The sequence below is a fragment of the Pinus tabuliformis genome, chromosome 5_2 (assembly GCF_031772625.1).
Source record: "Pinus tabuliformis cultivar Carrire ecotype Pingquan chromosome 5_2, CPIR1, whole genome shotgun sequence".
In the NCBI taxonomy this organism is placed as follows: Eukaryota; Viridiplantae; Streptophyta; class Pinopsida; order Pinales; family Pinaceae; genus Pinus; species Pinus tabuliformis.
The window spans coordinates 960,572,772-960,593,987 of NC_142306.1; positions in this window are offsets into that span (position 1 = coordinate 960,572,772).

Below are 21,216 nucleotides of genomic sequence, written 5' to 3' on the forward strand. Positions count from 1 at the left end.
TATAGGTACAATCCGCGGCGTGTGAATCAATGAGCTGGTGTCGAACACCTGCAGAATCGTTTGATCGGAGGCCAATGATGCAAACCTCTCGTCGAACACGAAGAACCTGCCATTGAGGCATGCAGGCTCCAAGGCACCTGAAGGGAGTCTCTAAGTCGCCTTCCTGGATAATGAGTTGAAGTCGACAGGAAGTGACCTTGATCGAAGGTGGGCCATGATGTTTCCCACATCATCGACACGAGACAAAGGTAAAATGATTTGTGTGAGATAGCAGATGAGGTTGTACCGGTGTAGAGGTCAACTTCTCTTGAACATATCGGCGGCACGACAGTGGATGTGGCAGTATTTGACATCAAATGAGCAGAGGGTATGATGACGAGGCAATGAGCAAATGAGAGGTCAAATAGGATAACCCATACCCACGGAGGTCAATTGTGAAACAAAATGAGAGATTCCCACCCGACACGAATGCAGACCAGTGCCATGTTCAAGAGCGACATACTGCCGACACGACAATTATTACAGTTCCATTTTCCCCACCATCTCTGGCAGGTACCCCGATTATTTTTGGATGACAAGCTTGACGGGGATAGCATATGCTTGGAGAGTGTCATTTCGACAATGCCCGATGTCATCAAGTGTTTAACGAGCTTGACAAAGGAAAAACTCGGCGTCTTTTCTTGTTTAGAGAGTCTGAAAAGACAGCGGAAAAGGAGACTCCAGGGGGTCCTTTTTCGTAGAGTTGTGTCTCTCGAGCCCGAAAAAGTATAAAACAATGCTCGAAAGAACCGCCCGACCATTACGATCGAGGAGTACTTTTCGTAAATAGTGCCTTCGACCCGAAAAAGTAAAAAAGCGGTCGGAAGCACGTCGTTTTAGAGCCAATAACGAGCGCGAAACGACAAACACCCGACAATCTTTTTAAGTTCAACGGTCGAAAAAGAGCTTAAAACGACCGCCTCTCGTTCCTTTTAACGAGCTGAAAGGAGGCTCGGCCATCTTTTCTTGATTCATGTCGGAAAAGAGCTCAAAGACGACATTTTTTGGGACCAAGTGCACGAAGAACTGTTATGACCACGCCGGTTACCTGAACCTGCACAAGAACACCACCCGCATAAATCCGTTCGATATGTGTAAAAAACATATTAAAACATGCATACAGGCATAATTCAGTGACACTAGTGCTAAATCCATGGTAAAAAGGTGACAAAAACCCATATAGATAAGAAAATATAGTCAATTATGAATTTTTTACTATAAATAGGGGGGTAAAAGTCATTTTTTACCATTGTTACCATTTTGGGTCGTGAAGAACGTTGAGGAGCTGCAAGGTTGACGGAGCGATTTCTAGCCCGTGCGGACACCATTCATCCGGCAGCTTCTTCCAGGTAGGTTCTCCTCTCCCTGCCTTGCATTTTGATTCCTTTTGGTAGCAATTTCACGGTGGAATTTGGCCATTTGGGCAAATTCTTTGAGCGTTGGTGCGCTCTCGGTCAGCGCGGATTTCCCGCTCGGGACCGCGCTGATCGATTTAAATTTACACGTACCACCTTTTGGGTCAGCGCGGAAAACACGTGTGCTTCCGCGCTGACCCAATGAAAAAACACAGAGGCGCCATTTTCAGCGCGACTGTTTTTAAAACAGTCGCGCTGGCGCGGAAAAATTTTATTTTTAACAAAATGAACGTACAAATTTCCACAATCAGCATTCTAATGTTTCTTCATGGTCTTGCAGGGCAAAATGGCTTTTGTTTGGCAAGAGAGAGCCCATGATGATGAGGATATAGCCGCCTATGGACTTGCCGAATGCCGGAATGCAATGCGGGCATGCGGTTTCTTGAAGTTCTTCCTGACTCCGCGCCTGAGGGCGCAACCTGACTTGCTGGAGTTCCTGATCAGAGCTTGGAACCCAGTAGATGGGAAATTCACCATCCGCGGCCAAGATATCGAGTTTGACGCTTCGGATATCTACTTTTTGACTGGTTTGTCGCGCCGGGGCCAGATGCCCATCCTGGAGGGGCAGCGACCCAGCGGTGAGACTCTGGACCAGCTGATGGCTAGAGTATGCCCAGGAGCTGCAAAGACACGGAGCGGGAAGGTTGGTATCCCGACAGTGCGAGACATGCCTCTCCGCACTATACTCTTCCTAGTGACACGGGCAGCGGGTTCCTTGGCCAACCATGAGGCCTCGAAGAACCAACTATTGCTAGCTCTGGAGTGCCTACAGCCCACCATTTTCAACTGGGCGACTGCTGTGACGACGAGCATGAAGAGGCAACTGAGCAACTGCCGTCGTGGAGAGACGAAGCAGTTCGCATATGGGTCGCTTCTTCTGCCGCTCATGCTGGAGCGGGTGCCGGCTCTACAGCTACAGACCATGGCTGTGGATCCACCTAGAGGTCCTCGGGAGACGAGGGCCAGTCGATGGGCCCGCGTCATGCCACGTGGAGGTGGTGGTCGCCCAGTGGCTTGGGGGGTGTATTTCAGAGAGTGGTTGGAGCGGCAGGTCATCTTCGTCGAGGATTGGCCATATGCGGGCATGGACTTCCGCAACGATCCTGACATGCCACTGCCCGCAGGAGAGCATTGGGATGATGGAGGTATGTCACTTGATCTCATTTTAATATTTTTTGATGTTTTTGGTTTTTCATGTACATGTCTTGATAGATGTCACGGTGTGCAGATGTGGGACCCACGAGACCCATTGGCCTAGCCCCGTCAGCACGGAGGGAGGGGCAAGGAGCTGGAGCCCTGGCCTTAGTTCCTCCAGGAGTTGACACAACGGAGACTATAGCTCGCAACCTTGAGGGTTTGCTGGAGGGGGTACCGGACTACCAGGGGGTCGAGGAGGTCCCTATAGAGCATCAGATCCACACAGTGGGGGTGGCACCCAGGATGCACCGCCTATTGAGGCGGGTGGCACGAGCAGCTGTATGCTACAGAGAGCATAACCCAGCACAGTAGTCGCCTAGGTTTACTTCCACTGATGTTTTGAGAGACATATGTCTCGGATGTATTGAGGACAGTGACTCTTATTTTTGACATATACACTTATTTTTGAGCGCCTCAGTGCGCCACACGATATATATATATATATATATATATATATATACATACCGATTTTTTGGATGGATCTTGTTACATGTGATGATGTTTTTGTATGCTATGCAAATGTTCAGTACAAATGTAATCTTATGTATGAATTGCACAACACACGACCCATGTATTTTAATTTTTGAATGCAAGCTTAAAAGCACACATGACACGCATGCAAACTATGCTTGGAAAAATATTTTATTTACATATGCTTTACTCTATGGTCTTATTATGCTTTCTACGTTTTCTTGTATGATGTTTATCTATTCCGCAAATGCCTATCTAACACATGATTTGCCAATGCATCAGTCAACGCGTTTAATCGTCTCGGAATATGTTGATATGTGATATAGTCAAAATTCCTTTCTAACAATCTGACACGTAGGTACAACCTTAGGATGCGTTGGTCTCTGACGGAATATCGCCCGTTGAGTTGATGGACGACAAGCTGGGAGTCCAGGTTCACCATCATTGCACGAATGCCGAGATCAACTGCTTCGGCTAGTAACTCAATTACGGCACTGTATTCGGCGACATTATTAGTGGTGTGACCGAGGCAGACTCCTTGGAGGTCCAGCAATTCACCGTGAGGATCATAGATTGCCCATGCCGCAGAGGACAAATTGCAAGTACTACGGCAGGCGCCATCAGCGAAACCAACATAAGGTGCACTAGACATCTGCACAAGAAGGAGAAAACACAATAAGAGGCAAACACGCCTTCACACCAAAGCAAAACGTGAAATCATGCACACAAAACACACTAAACACGCGTATGTACAAACTGAGTGCACGAAATCATGCATAATATTTCTTCAAATAAAGCCCATTGCGGGGCTTGTCAAGAGGATTTCCTTCGTAATCAATCAACTCATATGCGCCCTTCTGTAAAACTCTTTTCACTATATAGGGACCTAGCCACATGGATTCGAGTTTTCCTGCCCCCAGCTTATCTTTAGCTTGATCATAGAGCAGTACTAGATCTCCCTCAACGAAGGAACGAGGCTGAATATTCTGATCGAAGTGAGCCTTGACTCTCTTCTTTTGCGCTTCGATAGCCAGAGAAGCTAAACGACGGGTCTCGTCTAACCGTTCTAGGTAAAGAAGCCGTTCCTCCACCGGAGTGGTGTTGGGAAGCAACTCGACAGCTAATTTCAACGAAGGAATCTCACACTCAACGGGAAGGGTGGCCTCCAGTCCATAAACCAACTGAAACGGAGTGAAACCGGTGGCATCCTTCACAGAAGTCCGGTAGGCCCACAAGGCAGGGAACAGCATCAGATGCCAATTAGACTTGTGCGTATTGACGGTGCGTTGAAGCATAGTGATCAAAACTTTGTTCACGGCTTCGACTTGACCGTTGGATTGTGGATAGTACGGTGTCGAACTATCTTGACGCAAGCCTAGTTGGGTCGTTAGTTCCGTCATCATGTGATTACAGAAATGTTTTCCGTGATCCGTGACGATAGCCTGAGGGACTCCGAAACGAGTAATGACATGATTAAACAAAAACTGCGCCGCTGTGTAACCGTCTTCATTTAATGTAGGCATCGCTTCGGCCCACTTGGTGAAATAATCCACGGCAACGATGATATACCCATGCCCCCCGGCCGAACGAGGGTTACAGGACGTATAATCGATGCCCCATTTGGAAAATGGACCTACGGTAACAACAGGGTGCAGTGGTGCAGGAGGTGCACGCATTTTCCGGTGGTACACCTGGCATTCATGGCATGCACGAACAGCGAGAATGCAATCTTTAAAGATAGAAGGCCAGAAGTAACCAGCACGGAGAGTTTTCTGGGCGGTAGCATATCCGGACATGTGGCCGCCACAAGCACCAGAGTAGCAGTCATTCAACACTCGCTCAGCTTCCTCGAGAGTCAAATATCGGCGGAGAACAGAGTCAACGCCGAGGCGGTACAGGGTATCGCCCAAAATGCGATAGGGTTGATATTGGTGACGAATTCGCCGTCGAGCATCTTTCGACACATTAGGACGGAAGGAAGACGTCTGCAAATATACTATAATGTCCCCGTACCACGGGTCGAGGGTACTAATGAGAAACAATGTTTCATCCGGGATATGCTCCTCCGAACGAGATGGTGCAGAATGAGATGGCAAGGAACAGAGCAGTTCAGCAAAGACCAGAGATTTCTTGGACTTGGCCGCAGTAAATTCCAAGTCGAACTCTTGGAGGATAACAATCCACTTTGAGTATTTGCCCTCCATCAGTTGACGCGACAAGATGTAGGTCATTGGGTTGCAGTCAGACATCACGGTCGTTGTGCGCAACAGGATATAGTGCCGGAATCGTTGAACGGCGCAGACAGCAGCCAATGCCAACTTCTCGACATATGCGTAGCGAGTTTCCGTATCCAAAAGGTTGCAACTAAGATAGTAGATAACGTGCTCGGTGCCGGCATCATCATCCTGCACTAGAACCATGCCGATGGTGGTGTCAGCGGCAGCTAAATAGAGAGTGTAATCACGGTGATAGTTCGGAGGTCTTAAGAGCGGAGCTGAGACAAGAAGGTCTTTAAGGCGCTCGAAAGACTCCTGGGCGATAGCATCCCAACGAAAGGGTGTGTCTCGCTTTAATAACCGTGTGAAACCCTTAGCCACCTCGGCATAATTCGGAATGAATCGTCTGAGAAAATTAGCTTTGCCCTGCAAGCTCTGCAATTGCTGCAAAGAGGCAGGGGGAGGAAGATTCAGGATGGCCTCGACTTTGAGGGGATCCAGACGGATGCCTTCTCGGGAGACGATGAACCCGAGTAGTCGGCCAGATTCTACGCAGAAGACACACTTATGCGGATTGAGTCGAATACGGTAGTGTCGACAGCGGAGAAAAATTTCGCGTAGATGAGATGGATGGTCTTGACGTTTAGCTGAATGAGCCGGAAGGTCATCCAGATAAGGCTGCACGATGTGTCGAATATCATGAAAAGCATACGACATCGCACGCTGGAAAGTGGCACCGGCATTTTTGAGACCGAAAGGGAGCTTCTTATAGGCGAAGGTACCCCAAGGACAAATGAAAGCTGTCTTATGCTGGTCTGCAGGGGCTATGTTGATCTGGTTATAGCCAGAGAAGCCGTCCATAAACGAATAAATCTCACTTCCTGCACAGTCATCAATAAGCTGATCAATGAAAGGCGTGGGAAAGTTATCTTTTGGACAGGCACGATTGATATCGCGGTAATCAACACAGACCCGGATAGTACCCTGCTTTTTATTCACAGGGACTATATTGGACACCCACTCCGTGAGGGGGATGGCATAGATGAAACCAGCTCTAAGAAGCTTTTCGACTTCGGCCTTGATGGCTGCAGCCTTTCGAGGGTGCACTGGGCGTAAGCGCTGACGAACAGGCTTAGCATCTGGATAAGTAGGTATTTCGTGCACCACGATACTAGGGTCGATGCCGGGCATTTCCTCGTAGGACCATGCAAAGACATCGCAGAATTCGCGAAATAAGGCAGTATAGAGATGAACTTCCTCAGGAGTGCACGTGACTCCAATGAAAATATTCTCGACAATCCCTGGTTTGACAGAGATGTCGATAGGCTGGGTTTGCGTGATGTTGCCCATATTTCCCTCTGAAGACACTTGATATAGCTGAACAGGTGTTTGGAGGGGCGGGGATGGGACACATGAAGCAAACCGCTCGAGACATGCGACCATTTCCGAAGGTGGAGGGAGAAACGAAGAGCGATGGTGGTGATCTGACCAAGGGAGCTCTTCGAGAGACATAGTCTCTATGATGGCCTCGTCGGAGGGAAATGTTTCCTTCAGTGGATCCGAAGTGGCCTCATCACCCAACCAAGGGAAATGATCATATGAATCGGGAACACTGCTTAGAAAAGCAGGTTCAGGAGGGGGAGCCGATGCAGCGACAATCTCGATGTAGTTGAGCTCGGCAGGACTCAACGGCATCATATCACCCCAAGAGTCTTCCTGATTCAAGGGAGGAAGAACCCATGGATCAGAACGTACTGAAATCATGTTAACAGGGGCGAGATTGGGAGGTGGGAGGGGAAAGACTCCCATTAAGGCGGGATCTTTGAACAGTCCGGCACCCACACTCACTAATGACTTGGAGGTATGCTCCACGAATGGCACATTACCTTCAGAAGAAGAAGCAAAAAAGGACAGCTGGTCCACCGTGACGATCTTCCCCTGATGAGGGAAACGAACGACGCGGAACAAGGAGGAAGCCACGGCTTGCATGGCGTAAGTCCAGCTTCGTCCAAGGAGGAGGTTGTAAGTGAGATTAGCGTCAACAACTTCGACCTCCACCTCTACGGTCTTCCCTTCTAAAGAGATAGGCAATCGTTGGAGGATACCATATGGACGAGATTCTCTTCCATCGAAGGCTTCCAGGGTCGTAGGAGACTGGCTCAAAGCAGGAGAACCAATAGCCTTCCAGCACGCAACAGACATGATGCAGGTTGAGGCACCCTCATCAATAACTGTACGATGGATCGTTTTGCCATTGATGATGACCTGTATAAGGAAAGCCACTTGGTGAGGCAGTCTCTGAGTGAAACCCTCGAGATCAAAAGAAATTAAATCCGAATCTGTCGGGTCGATGCCACCAATAGCTGATAGCAAGGACTTCCTCTGGGAGGGGCAGCTCTGGAGGACTTCTAACGCGGACATAGCAGACGGAGCCTGAGCTAAGTCCTCGACAATGCTATAGTGCTGGGCGGCACGAGCATTGGGGTTATAAGATGACTTCCTGAGTACACCTTTGGGAGGGGGTCGGGGGATCGTCTCAGTGCTGGGTCGTTCGATGTGAAGGGGACCAGAACTGGACGGAGGAGCGCTGGAGGGAACCTCCGGCTCTTTCCCGGCTTGAGATGGATAATCTTTCGCTCGAGTTGTCACATGGATGGGAATTGTTCCAGCCATGAACACTTGAGAACCGAACGAGGAAGAAGATTGAGACGGATCTGCCACCATTTGAGTCTGCTGGGAAGGGAAAGGCTCTTTAAGCACAGCAGGAGGCCCAGGAGCACCTTTCAAAAGTCGACTAACTTCGGACCGCCTCGGGCAGTCCTTAGTGTAGTGATCCTCATCGCAGATGAGATAAGGATACTTAGGCTTTCGTTTAGCTCCTTCCTCGGAGGGAGGCTTAGGGGATCCTGCTTGGGCTGTCCAGATTTATCCTTAGCTTTCCCTTTCTTTTTCCCTTTTGAGGATTTATCCGCCACGGTGGACTGGACGGCGTTTACCTCGGAGGTACTCCCAGAAATTGCTTGGCCTTGAGAAGCATTTTCGTTAGAAGCGTTCTGTTTCTACTTCCCAGGGTTTGCGGCCGATTTCTTTGATGATGAATTCACAGAACCAATGACTCCATCAACAGAGGGTTTCGGCGGAGCCTTGGACTGTCCAGGCCTCGGGGCATCTGGCAGATACTCATATAAAGTACCTGACTGAGAATACACTAAGTCAAGGTACTGAGCTCGCGCGATTGCTTGCTCTTCAGTTACACACGCTCCCATTGCGATGTCTTTTGCAATCTTAGGGACAAAGGAAGTCGTGAACCAATCAGTCAGGAGTTGATCAGGAATCCAAAATTTGATCAGGCGACGACGCCTTCTCCATTCATGTATATGATCAGAGATGTGCGTAGCCATATCCTGTTTGAGAGACGTGAGGAGATGTGTCCCAGTCTCATACCGAATGGGTAACTGAAAATGAGTCAAGAAGGCCATAGCCAACGAGTTGAAATCTTGAAACATGCCGCGATTCAGTTCGATGTACCACTTAGCGGCTGAACCAGTGAGAGTTCTCTGAAAGAGGCGGAGCCGGATAGAGTCATCAAGCCATGAGTTCGATGAACACCAAAGGTGATAGGTCATTACATGGGCCTGAGGATCTTCACCAGCTTTGCCATCAAACTTTGGACAATCACCTGGTATTTTGGTTGGAACTGGTGGCCAATATGGATTATGCAAAATAGGATCATTTGTTAACTTGGACACATCAGGAAGTTCCAACGTCGCTAAGAACGGTAACTGAGGGTTAAAGGACATTTGTGGCTGTGGATTCGAGGCAGTATTAGGGTTCCAACCAGGTGGTGGTTGCCCCCATGGGCTCTGTCCAGATGGACCCGGCCCAAAAGGACCTGGTGCATAGGGACCTTGCCCATAAGAGTTCTGTCCATACGGATTTTGGCCATATGCGGACAGTTGTCCCTGTGTCTGCCCCCCAGCTCCCCACGTATTAGCAACTTGCCCTACAGGTGCAGCATACTGATAATTTTGGTAAGGAGTGACCTGCGGTTGTTGATAATTTTGATAAGGAGCAAACTGAGTTTGCCCCTGGGGTTGCTGGTAGCCATATGTTTGCTGGGCCCCATACTGAGCCTGATAAGGAGGCTGCATCTGGTAAGAAGGTTGGGGCTGAGGCCCACCTTGCATTTGATAACTCATTTGAGTTTGAGGCCCAGCATAATGTCCTTGAACCGGTTGGGCTTGGATCATCTGGCCCGAAGGTTGACTTGGTTGGGCTTGGGATGGACCTGCCTGCCCAGAAGGACGGACTTGCTGGGCGCCAGGTTGTCCGTGAACCACCAAGGGTTGTCCTTGCGGAACAGATGACTGAGCCGGCTGGATGGCTGGTTGACCCTGAGGTTGGCCAGCTTGTCCAGATGGATGACTAGGGCGGACAGCGGGTTGGCCTTGCTGTATAGAAGGTTGGCCCGTCTGCCCCCCATGGTGCACAGGCTGAGCAGAGGGTTGGCCTTGCTGTATAGCAGGCTGCCCCCTGGGTGCACGGGCTGAGCAGTGGGTTGGCCTTGCTGTATAGCAGGCTGCCCCCCTTGCCCAGAAGGATGCATGGATTGAGCAGTGGGTTGACCCTGCTGAACGTAGGGTTGCCCTCCTTGCCCAGAAAGATGACCAGACTGGGCAGTAGGTTGGCCCTGCTGTAAGTAGGGTTGCCCCCCCTGCCCAAGAGGATACCCCTGCTGGACTGCTGGTTGACCTTGTGGAGTGTAAACTTGCCCAGTTTGTCCAGATGGGTACCCTTGCTGGAAACCAGGTTGGCCTTGTTGGATGTAAGGCTGCCCTGGTTGCCCAGATGGGTAACCTTGCTGGGTACCAGGTTGCCCTGGGTAACCAGAAGGTTGACTCTGATAGGAAAATGACGGACCACCAACGGCCGAGGGTTGTCCCGGGTAGGGTTGTCCCTGTGGGCCCCCAGATTGTCCTGGGTAAGGCGGGCCATAAAGTGGTTGCCCTTGAGGGGTTTGCACATAAGGCGGCTGGCCTTGATTTGGCGGTCCTTGAGGCTGCCCAGGGAAGACCTGGCGTCCACTAATGATACGAGTAACGGGGTCATAAGTAACGTCGAAAGGTGTACAGACTTCGACGTAAGGTTGACGAGGCAGGGCTTGAACGAGCTCGAGATACTCACCGTTAGCATCATAATAAAAGAGTGGACCTTGGTAATCGGGGTCCGTAATGGGCTGCCCATGGGCATCATACGGCCCTGCTCCTGGAACACCACCAGAAGAGGGTTGAGCACTTTGTGCAGGATCGACGACTCCGGATGAAACCTGTGGCTGGCCCTGACTGTGAGAAGGACCAGCACTGACGTTTACAGACGAAGACGCTGACACGGCACTAACGACCGGAGTCGAGTGCGCTATACAAACGGTTGGATTGGTAGGAACTGAGGTAACGGGCGTATTACGAACTGAGGAAATAGGCGTATTAAGAGGTCGTGAAATGAAGGGCCCCGTGGTGGCAATAAGACTAGGATCCCATATAGTCGTAGAAGTAGTTCTAGCAGCTATCCTATCCCTCACCGACTGATATCGTGGAGGGAGTGGAGAAGTAGCTGGGATCGGAGTTTCAATGTCCGACACCACGGGTGTCTCACCTGTGCTGGGAGATGTCTCATCCATGTGGGAAGTGGACATCGGAGACGACATACCGCGAGGAGTACGAGGGGTATGATCGCTGTCAGGCTCCCAGATAGGATTCCAATCTTCTATGTAATCTTCGTCGCCCGGGGCACGTACGTTGATAGGCTGGATACTCGGGACAACAGGAAGAGTACCGCTTACAACTGGTGTCTCAGGAGCAACAGAAGATGGAGAACCTTGATCACTCGGACCGGGAGTTGACGGGTCAGCCAGGATGACAAGACCCTTTAGAAAACCTAAGGAAAACTAACGATAAAGACCCTACTCAAGCTAACGCACACAAGATCTAACCAGGAAATGTTATCGTGGCCGAATAAATTTTAAGACACAGGAACCAAACTTGACCTTTTCATGTTTCAAGAGTCGAGAAAAGGACGAAAAGATGACTCCAGTCTCCTTCGAATGTTTAATGAGCATGAAGTGACAAGACGCTCACAGGCACCTTTTCTTTTAGGGAGTCCGAAAAGGATCAAAAGTGACTGCTCTGGAGACTCTAGGTAAAGGGTTTACCAAGCGACCCGTAAAACTGCTTATACACCTCAGCAATCGTATGAGAGCCAAGGACTTTCCGTACTGCAGTCAATCTTCCCGAATGTTGTACTATGAGAGGGTTAAGAGCTTTCAATCAAACAAAACGAGCTCAAACAATCAAACAATCTAATGCAGCTAATGACAAAGAAATGAGACTTTTCTTTTGAGAATGCAAATTAACAAAATGCTCTTCCTTTGATTAACTATTGAATGCAAAAGATTTTAGTTCGATTTTCTTTTCAATGACATAATGCACTTACAATGAATTTTGAGAGACGATAACACCGAGTAAAGAACACAAAAAATCACTCAATGGAACACACAACAAGCGTGAAAAGAGCTGGTTGAACCCAAGCAATTGTAATCTATGTCTGGGTGGTGAGGAGTGACCGAAACAACCGAAGGACTGGTTCGAGGACAACCACCTAAACAACCGAGCAAAGAAAGCAAAAAGGAAGGTTTCGCGTAATAGCAAAGGCAAGCAGCAACGAACTTTTGCGAACAAGTGAACAAGTGAACAAAACAAGGTCGGTCCAGTGGAAACTGGGCGATGGCACTAGGTCACGGGTCACAAAAATGAAATTCGTTCGACAAGGCTTTGCAAGCAAGTGTGCAACAGTTCAAACAATGAATATCAAGCCACAAACCAAGTAGAAAGAGCTGGAGAAAGTCAAACCAACAGGCTCAGGAGGTAAAACTGAGACAATTTCAATTTTACAGGATCAGCGCGGGTAGCGCTCAGCAACTGTGCGCTGAAACTAGGTCACGCGTAGCAACTTGGCGCTGTCAGCGCGGAAGGACACGGATAAAGCGCGCTGGTTCGATTTCAGAACCGTCGCGACTGTTATACGTACAAGCGCGATGACAACAGGTTTAAAGAAACAAGTATGCGCTGTCAGCGCAACTGTTTTGATATAAACCGCGCTGAGGGTAAAAAAGAGGCAAAAACAAGCCAAAGACTCCCAAACCAAGGCCAGAACTCTTTAAACAATTCATACACCTCCCAGACTGAACCAGGAAGTCTAAAAAGCAGAGAACCAAACTCCAATCTCGAAAAGAGAGAACAATCAAATTCAAACACAAAAATGGACACAAGAGACAAAAGGCTGAACTCCCCAGCGGAGTCGCCAAATTGTTGGAGAGGCAAATCCCCTCTACGGATAGAGGCGATCCCTACTAGCCCAGAATGGGTCTAGCAACAATCAGTCAATGCTACTATGCAAGTTCCTAATTGCAATTAAAAGGTAGGCAAAGAACACCTACTTGGATTCCAACGCTGTTGTTTGATGAAGAGATGCCACCTTCGCTCCTTCGCTCTGGCTGGTCACGATCCTCCGCGATCTCCGCGAATAGATACCTGCACACACGAAGAGAAGACAAACACAAGCGTGAAATCTAATAAAAGCAACTATACATCAGTCAGAAAGGATGTAATTCACATTAATCATTGCATAGAAAAATGAGAATGGAACAATAATAGTAGTCATCTATTATTAATCAAGAACAGAGAAGAGTACAGCCAAATGTTCTGACATCGATATCCTTCTCAGGAGGGGCCAGTCAGCAAGTCTCTTAAGCATTCACCTTTGGAAATGATACTCCCAAGACAAGAAACTCTCTCTCTCTCACAAGCAACTCAACACAACCTTCCCTAAGCTATCAAACACTTCCACACTTATCACACCAACTACCTATAGTAGCAGCAATCTGAGCACTATGAGCTCCACACAATCTAAGCTATTCCAAACTAGCTGCTCATGGTAATGGTAGAGGTTTATATAAGAGAAGGATTCTCCTTGAATGGTGGAAGGATGAGCTTATCTTCAAGGGAAGTAGTTGCAAAGGGTCGAACAGACATGCCATAGAAGGGAGGCGACATTCACAAGGCTAACAACCAAGCCTGTAGTTATCTGGAAGGCTGGCTGTTGGAACAAATTCGCCCAAACTGGATCAGCGCGGGTGCATAACTGGTCTGGCGCGCTGACATCGCAAGGCAATAACGGTCAAGTTGTGGTCAGCGCGGGTTGATACAAACATAGGTTGCGCTGGTCATGAAATTCGATCAGCGCGGAAAAGCCGTGTGCTTCCGCGCTGGCAGCGCACGTGGTTTGTTATGGAGCGCCAGTCAGCGCGGGTATTTTAGAAACAGACGCGCTGATGAGGAAAACTTTGGAAAAAGTGGGTTTTTGGCTAGTTCAGAAGGCATGAACTTGATTATTGTGAATTCTTGACACAGTAGGGTGACTGACAGGGAGACAGTGACAAATTACTGTGTAACAAGCCAATACAGCTGGAACTCAAATTTTATAGAATCGTGCTTATCTCCCTCTCAGGTCTGTGTTCATCACATTATCCCAAACGCTTTGTGAATGGCCAAAAAAAATCAATACACAGGAAAATACAAAGAAATTCCGTAAATCCGGATTTCAAAATTTATGAAATCACGCTTATAATTCCATCGAGTCCACACTCTGATCGCATATCACAATTGCAATAGGAAAGAACCCCGGTCCATGGACTCAATACAATCAGCGATGCGATATTCCCCTTTAAATCTCCACCATCCGATCAGCTTTGCGATCCAACTGTCAGGATGCGATCGCATCACCGCTCATCACAATATTGCATGTCAACGGCCCTTGTGTTATTGCGATGTGATTTGCTGACATCATCACATCACATATTGCAATTGCAATGGCTTGAAGGGTCTATACTTTGCCTAAGCCGATCCACTGATCCGACTCATCGCAATCGCAAGTCGCTTTGTCCTCTCGCAAGGCCTTTATCCCTTCAATGCTCCGATCTGATTCATCTTATGGATCTGATAAGGGTTTAGGCTATGGAATATAATATTTCAGTTCTGCCTCCACATTGCTCCATCGTTGATCGACTTGTCACACGTTGCAACATCGACATATCACCAATTGACCTACCCAGGGGTTCCGATATCCTATGTAAGCCTTTCCTGATGCGATATGATCGGAGATTGCCAATCGGGGGTCCTTAAGGCCTTTGGTCTAAGTTCGCCCTTTATATTATTGCGATGCGATTTTCCATATAAAACTTCGTCTTACCCTTTTCTTTATCCGAATGTGATTTACAAAGGTTTTTAGTGCATAAGGCTAGCATTAACCCTTAGGCCAAATTCAATAAGAAATGCATCATTTTCAAAGGATAATGGGCAATCTTCTTTTTACAATAACTCCCTCATCTGGAATCTCTTTTGGCCCATTCAAATTGTCTTGGATTCAGAATGAAACAATATACGACATGAGACTATTTTCAAAATCATACAATGACTTTAATTTTTCCTCTATGAGGAAAATTGATAGACTTAGAAGTCTATTCTAGATCCATTTTGGATCACACCTTCCCACTAAAAAAATATTTTGGACCCCAAAATACTGATATAATGATCTGAATAGTACATGAGAGTACCTCACCCTCTTATTTTAGTCTCCATACACTTGCCTTACATAGTGCTTCTGATCTAAATCTCGAAGATAATCAACACTTTCCTTCCTGGATGTGCTTGTTCTCCTGGGAAGAACTGTCTTCCTTCTTGACTTCATGCAGAACTCCTGCTGAGAAGGTTTACACAAGGTAGTTTTAACTTATCTTCCTTGATCATTGATCCAAGGTGGCTCAAACAAATGTGAAGTTACATATTCTTCACAAAATTTTTCATTTGTACCTGTTTGACATATTGTCAACAACAATAGAAATACAGACAACAACTGGATGGCCTAAACTCATGCTTCAACAAAAGAAACAAATTTTCATATCTTGTGAACACCTCCATGTCTTTACATCTGCATACAAATTATTTACTAGATAACAAGCCAACAAAACATGCCTTTAAAACAATTGACCCTTCAAGTCAAGCATGTAGAAAAAGAACTTTAGGATTATTTTTCAAAGGTGAAACACTTCATCATTATCTCCATCTTGGAGACCAAATCAACTTTTCCCAAGTCAATATTACATTACATGCATGTTTACAACAAAGTAATCAACCCTCCAAGTTAATCACACATACATGTTCAAATATAAGGAAATCATCAACATCCATGTGTTCATGCATATCAAGATTATGCATGCATTTCATCCTTCAACTTTTGCTTAAGTATGTTGTACTTTTGAAGCTGAAATGAATATAATGTTGCAGCAACAAAGTGAGTCTCCTACTCAACTTTTCCATTCACCTTCTTGGAAAAATCCTAAAACTTGCATTCCATTAACAAAGAAATGCAAATAGATGTGATACATTTATTTTCACATCAAAAGGCATACAACCTTTAATTGGATAAGAAGTCTAACCATTTCTTACCAACTCATTTCAAAGGTCCTCCCTTTGTCTGCACATTAGCATCAACATGTGAATCATCCTGAGACACATCAATCATGGAATCTTTCTTTCCATCCTCGCCATTTTCTCTTTCCACCTTCTTCAATTTTTTTGGAAGCATTGTTGGATTCAGAGTCCAACACTTTGCAGCAATATGTCCCTTCTTATGGAAATAAGTGCAACAAATGTGCATCTTCTTGACAGCATGATTTTCCTTGTCTAGTGGACCTTTGGCTTCTTGCTTCTGTTCCTTCAAAAGTTTCCTGTATGTGGCCATTCTATTCCAACATCTAGAAACATTATGGTTATCCAAACCACAAAAGGAACATGCAATTCTTTTCCCATGCTTATATGGAAATTTATCGTGCTTAACATAATCAAAAGGAGGATGATTAGAACTAGATTTATACCTTTCTTTTTCACCTTTATTACCTTCATGAGGAGGCGAATCAAATGAAGAAGTAGCTCCCTTTGGAACAACATCAACCTCTTCAATGGTTTGGGAGTTTCCACACCTATCTGGTTCAAGTGTATGCTTATGAACACTTGCATCCTGCAACTGATGTTTCAAACTATTGCATTCCCCATGAATACAATCTTTACACTCTTGAGGTAAAAGACTTGAAATGGAACTCCTTCTTGGAATTGTTTCAATTGTCTTCATGGCAGCTTTGGAACTTTCTCCATAAGATTGTCCATAGCCAAGACCCAAATATTTAGGCCTTTCATCAACCATTATTGGCTCAACAATACCCTATGCATGTTTGCCCAAGCCTTTTCCTTCATAGCCCATCTTGGACATTAACTTGGACCCTATGCCTCTGGTATGTTTTTCAAAAGAACCAATATAAACATTCTTAGAGGAATTTGAAAACAAACTAGAATTTTTTACCTCTTCTTAAATCTGATACTTGACTAAGGCTTCTTCGGCAACAAGGAGCTGTTTCTCCAACTCATGAATCCTTTCCAAGTTCATATTTTCAATATGAAGTTGTCTCTTCATTTCCTGCAATTTGTTAGAAAGCAACTGATTCTCTTCCTTCATGGAATTCAACTGCTCTCTAAGTGTGAAGCTCTTCATTCCATCCTCATACATTTCTCTCACCATATCCATCATGGTGAACAATTATTGCTTCATGTCTTTATCACATAATCTTGTGATGAAGGAGGAATTTGAGGACTCACTTTTAGAAGTTTTCATTATCAAAATGAGCAAAAGAATTTCAAACAAGATTAAAAAAGAGCTTATTCAAGCAACCTTTTGCAACAAACCTCTTGTGCTTCAAGGATTTCTTTGAGGTCCTTTGGGTTGGAAGAATTCCTTCAGCCTTTCTTCCTTCTTGTCCTCTCCTGGACTTAGCTATCAACAACTTTTCCTTCACCTCTGCAAACTCAACAATAGTTAGTTTACAAACAATCAAACCCTTGACTATTTAAACACCTTTCAAGTCAACAAGCATATAGATTGCTCTGTCAATCAAGCATTCTGATCCGATACCACCTGCATCATGATACAACCTGCTTCATGATACAACCTGCTCTGGTATAACTTTGCTTTGATATAACCACCTGACCTAAGGTAGTGAGCTTTCCAAGCTTTGATACCACCTTATCTGAAATGGGGACCTAAAGGCTTCTTGTCAGCTTACAAGAACCTCTCCCACTCCAAAGCTTAAACAATCTCCAAGATCTATGCTTAGGATTGATAATTTGCGGAATTAAAAGAACTTGAAGTAGGTATATGTCTTTGTTTGCCTTTAATATGTTTGAGTGCTTATATTCATTTTCTTAAACTGAAATAAAACACATAAGAGTAAAATAGTGCAGCAAATAAGCAAACCACATAAGGCAACAATATAATATGGAGTTCACCCTGATATCTTGGGCTACATCTCCTTGATCTCTAGTCAACTCAACTAGACTCTTTGGGATTATAGTAAACTTCTTTTACAAGTTCCACACTCAACTCCATTGGTTTCTAACTGAACCTATGGGTTTAGAATAACATCTTATCCCGCTGGCTATCCATACTCTGCAGATAGGTTTAGGCTTCTTTGGACTTGACTCCTTCAGTCAGTGCTCTGAGCTTCTTGAGCTTCTGGCTTCTCTGACTCCCTCAGAATTCTGCATTTTTCTCTAGAACTCCTTCTCCTGTCTTCAACACACCTCAAACACCAGCAACAACTTGATCAATTGATCTCTCTACTGTTCTACCTCCAACCTCTGGTGGCTTCTACTTCTTCTTGGCTCTCTAGCTCTGTAGCTATCTTGCTCTCTGGCTCTCTGGCCTTCAAGCTCTGGCTCTGGCTTTGGCTCTTGTTCTGGCTCTGGCTCTAGCTCTGGCTCTGGCTCTAGCTCTAGCTTACACTCAACATTCATGCATCTCTGAGCCTCTTGGACTTCTCTACACTTCTCCTGAGCATAAATCTGCTTCTCTGTGTTATCAGTGGTTCGCTCGACCTCCAAGCGAATCCCAGCAACATTTAGCTACTCTCAGCTAATTATGCTCTCTGGCTTTCTGTAACACATTAGTTACAGTCCTTCATCATTGAAACCCACATGTTTCAATCGAGAGAACTAGTTTACAATTGGAATGAACCATCGACGTGGGAAACCTGGTCGTTTAGCCTTCCTTCTGTCATAATCCAGAAAATAGCAGCATAACGGAAATACACAAGAAACACGTTAAAAACACATCATTAGCCAATACAGCCGGAACTCAAATTTTATAGGATCACACTTATCTCCCTCTTGGGTCCGTGTTCATTGCAATATTGCAATCACTTTGTGAATAGCCAAAAAAAGTCAATACATGGGTTACAAAGAAATCTCGTAAATTCAGATTTCAAAATTTATGAAATCGTGCTTATAATTCCATTGGGTCTGCGCTCAGATTGTATATCGCAATCGCAACAGGCAGGAGCCCCGGTCTATGGACTTAACACAATCAGGGATGTGATATTCCCCTTTAAATCTCCACCATTTGATCAACTCTGCGATCCAATGGTCAAGATGAGATCGCATCACCGCTCATCGCAATATCTCATGTCAATGGCCCTTGTATTGTTGTGATGTGATTCGCCAATCACCGATTGCCGATATCGGCACATCGCATATCGCAATCGCCATGGCCCGGGGGTCTATACTTCGACAATGTCGATCCACCGATCCGACTCATCACAATTGTAAGTCACTTTGTCCTCTCGCCAGGCCTTTATCCCTTCAACGCTCCAATCCGATACATCTTATAGATCTGATAAGGGTTTAGGTTGTGGAATATAACATTTCAGGTCCGCCTCCACATCGCTCCATCGCCGATCGCCTTGTCGCCCATCGCAACATTGGAATATCACCAATCTCCCTACCCCGGGGTTCCGATATCATATCTAAGCCTTTCCCAATGCGATATGATCGGAGATCGCCAATCAGGGGTTCTTAAGGCCTTTGGTCTAAGTCCGCCCTTTATATTATTGCGATGCGATTTTCCATATAAAACTCCACCTTTACCCTTTTCTTTATCTAACTCATATTTACAAATGTTTTTAGTGCATAAGGCCAACATTAACCCTTAGGCCAAATTTAATAAGGAATGCCTCATTTTCAAAGAACAATGGGCAATCTTCCTTTTACAATAACTCCCTCATCTGGAGTCCATTTTTGCCCCTTCAAATTGCGTTGGATTAAGAATGAAAAAATCTACGACATGAGACTATTTTCAAAATGATCCAATGACTTTAATTTTTCCTCTGTGAGGAAAATTCATAGACTTAGAAGTCTATTCTAGATCCATTTTGGATTAGTCTGAGCTAGTTTATTTCCATTTATGTATGTAAGCATATTTCAGTTCTTTGATATTAATGAAATGAAGTTTTATTTCTAGTGCATCTTTGTGTTTATGTGTATAGTTGTATTGTGTTGCATTCCTGCATAAGTCCATTTCTGTATGTAAGCATATTTTAGTTCTTTGATATTAATGAAATTAAGTTTTATTTCTAGTGCATCTTTGTGTTTATGTGTATATTTGTATTGTGTTTCATTCCTGCATAAGTCCAGATCAAATTTCAACTCAAAATAAACTCAACCAGGGCTCCTATAAAGTAGGCGACACTCTACATGACTCAAGTTAGACCCTCAACTTGAATTAACTGATCCAACTAAGTCAAATTAACTTAGTTAACTCGTATAAGTTATCTTGTGATATGGAATTACAATTTTATTCCTAATTTAATTCAATGACAAAATTAAATCAAGATTTTCTTGTTGCATTTTCAACAATAGTTCTTTCATCATGAGCCATATAAATAATGAAGAACCATGGATTCCTTGCTATAAGAGTTCTAAGAAACTCTATCAATAAGTTCCCTAATTCTTAAAAAGTTTTATATTTTTCTCTAACATAAACATAATTTCACTTAGGGGATTAATGGTTGTCTCCTCTATCTAGATTTACTTTAAAATACAATAGGGATTTGCGATTCAAATTCCACATGTATCTAATGTTTGTCTTTTTGAGTTAGATAAAGGATCTTATTTACTCTCAGTTGAGGTGACATGATTCAATAATTCTCTCTCTATTAATTCTTAATTAGAATGCATTATAGGGTTAGAAGTTGAGTACATAAATAAAGATCAAGCCTCTTCCTAGTGTGAAGATACATGAAATAAGTGCCAAGATACATAAATAAAACTCTATTTGACCTTATATTTTATATTAATGTTAATGCATACTGTCCAATCAACAAAATAGAGTCAAATAATAAGCTAAAACATACATCATCATGTTCTTTTAAATATCATATGTCAAACAATATCTAAATTGATTCTTTAAGCAAGAATCAAAAATTTCGTATGTTAATAGATCAAAGTTATATGAAAAAATAATCCGCATATAACAAACAAGAAGCTCATAAATTTTTTTAAATAAAACAAATAACATATTTTCTTACGTGTGAATTTTGTTCATCTCTTAACTACTCTCATTAAAACACCTTTTAATTTCTATTTCCAATTTTCATCCAACTTTGAGAAGGTTAAAATGTTATTCTTTTCATTAAAATAGGTTTTAATTTCCATTCCTTAATTTTCCTCCCAATTTTGAAAAAATGAGTATGTTAATATCTAAACAAATTTCCATACTCCTCAAATTTAAACACTTAAAAAAGTGAGTATGTTAATATCTAAACAAATTTCCACACTCAAATATAAACACTTAAATATGATAGTAACACTTAATAATAAAATTAATAAACAATTCTAAATCAATATTACTTAATAATAAAATTAATAAACCATTATAATTAA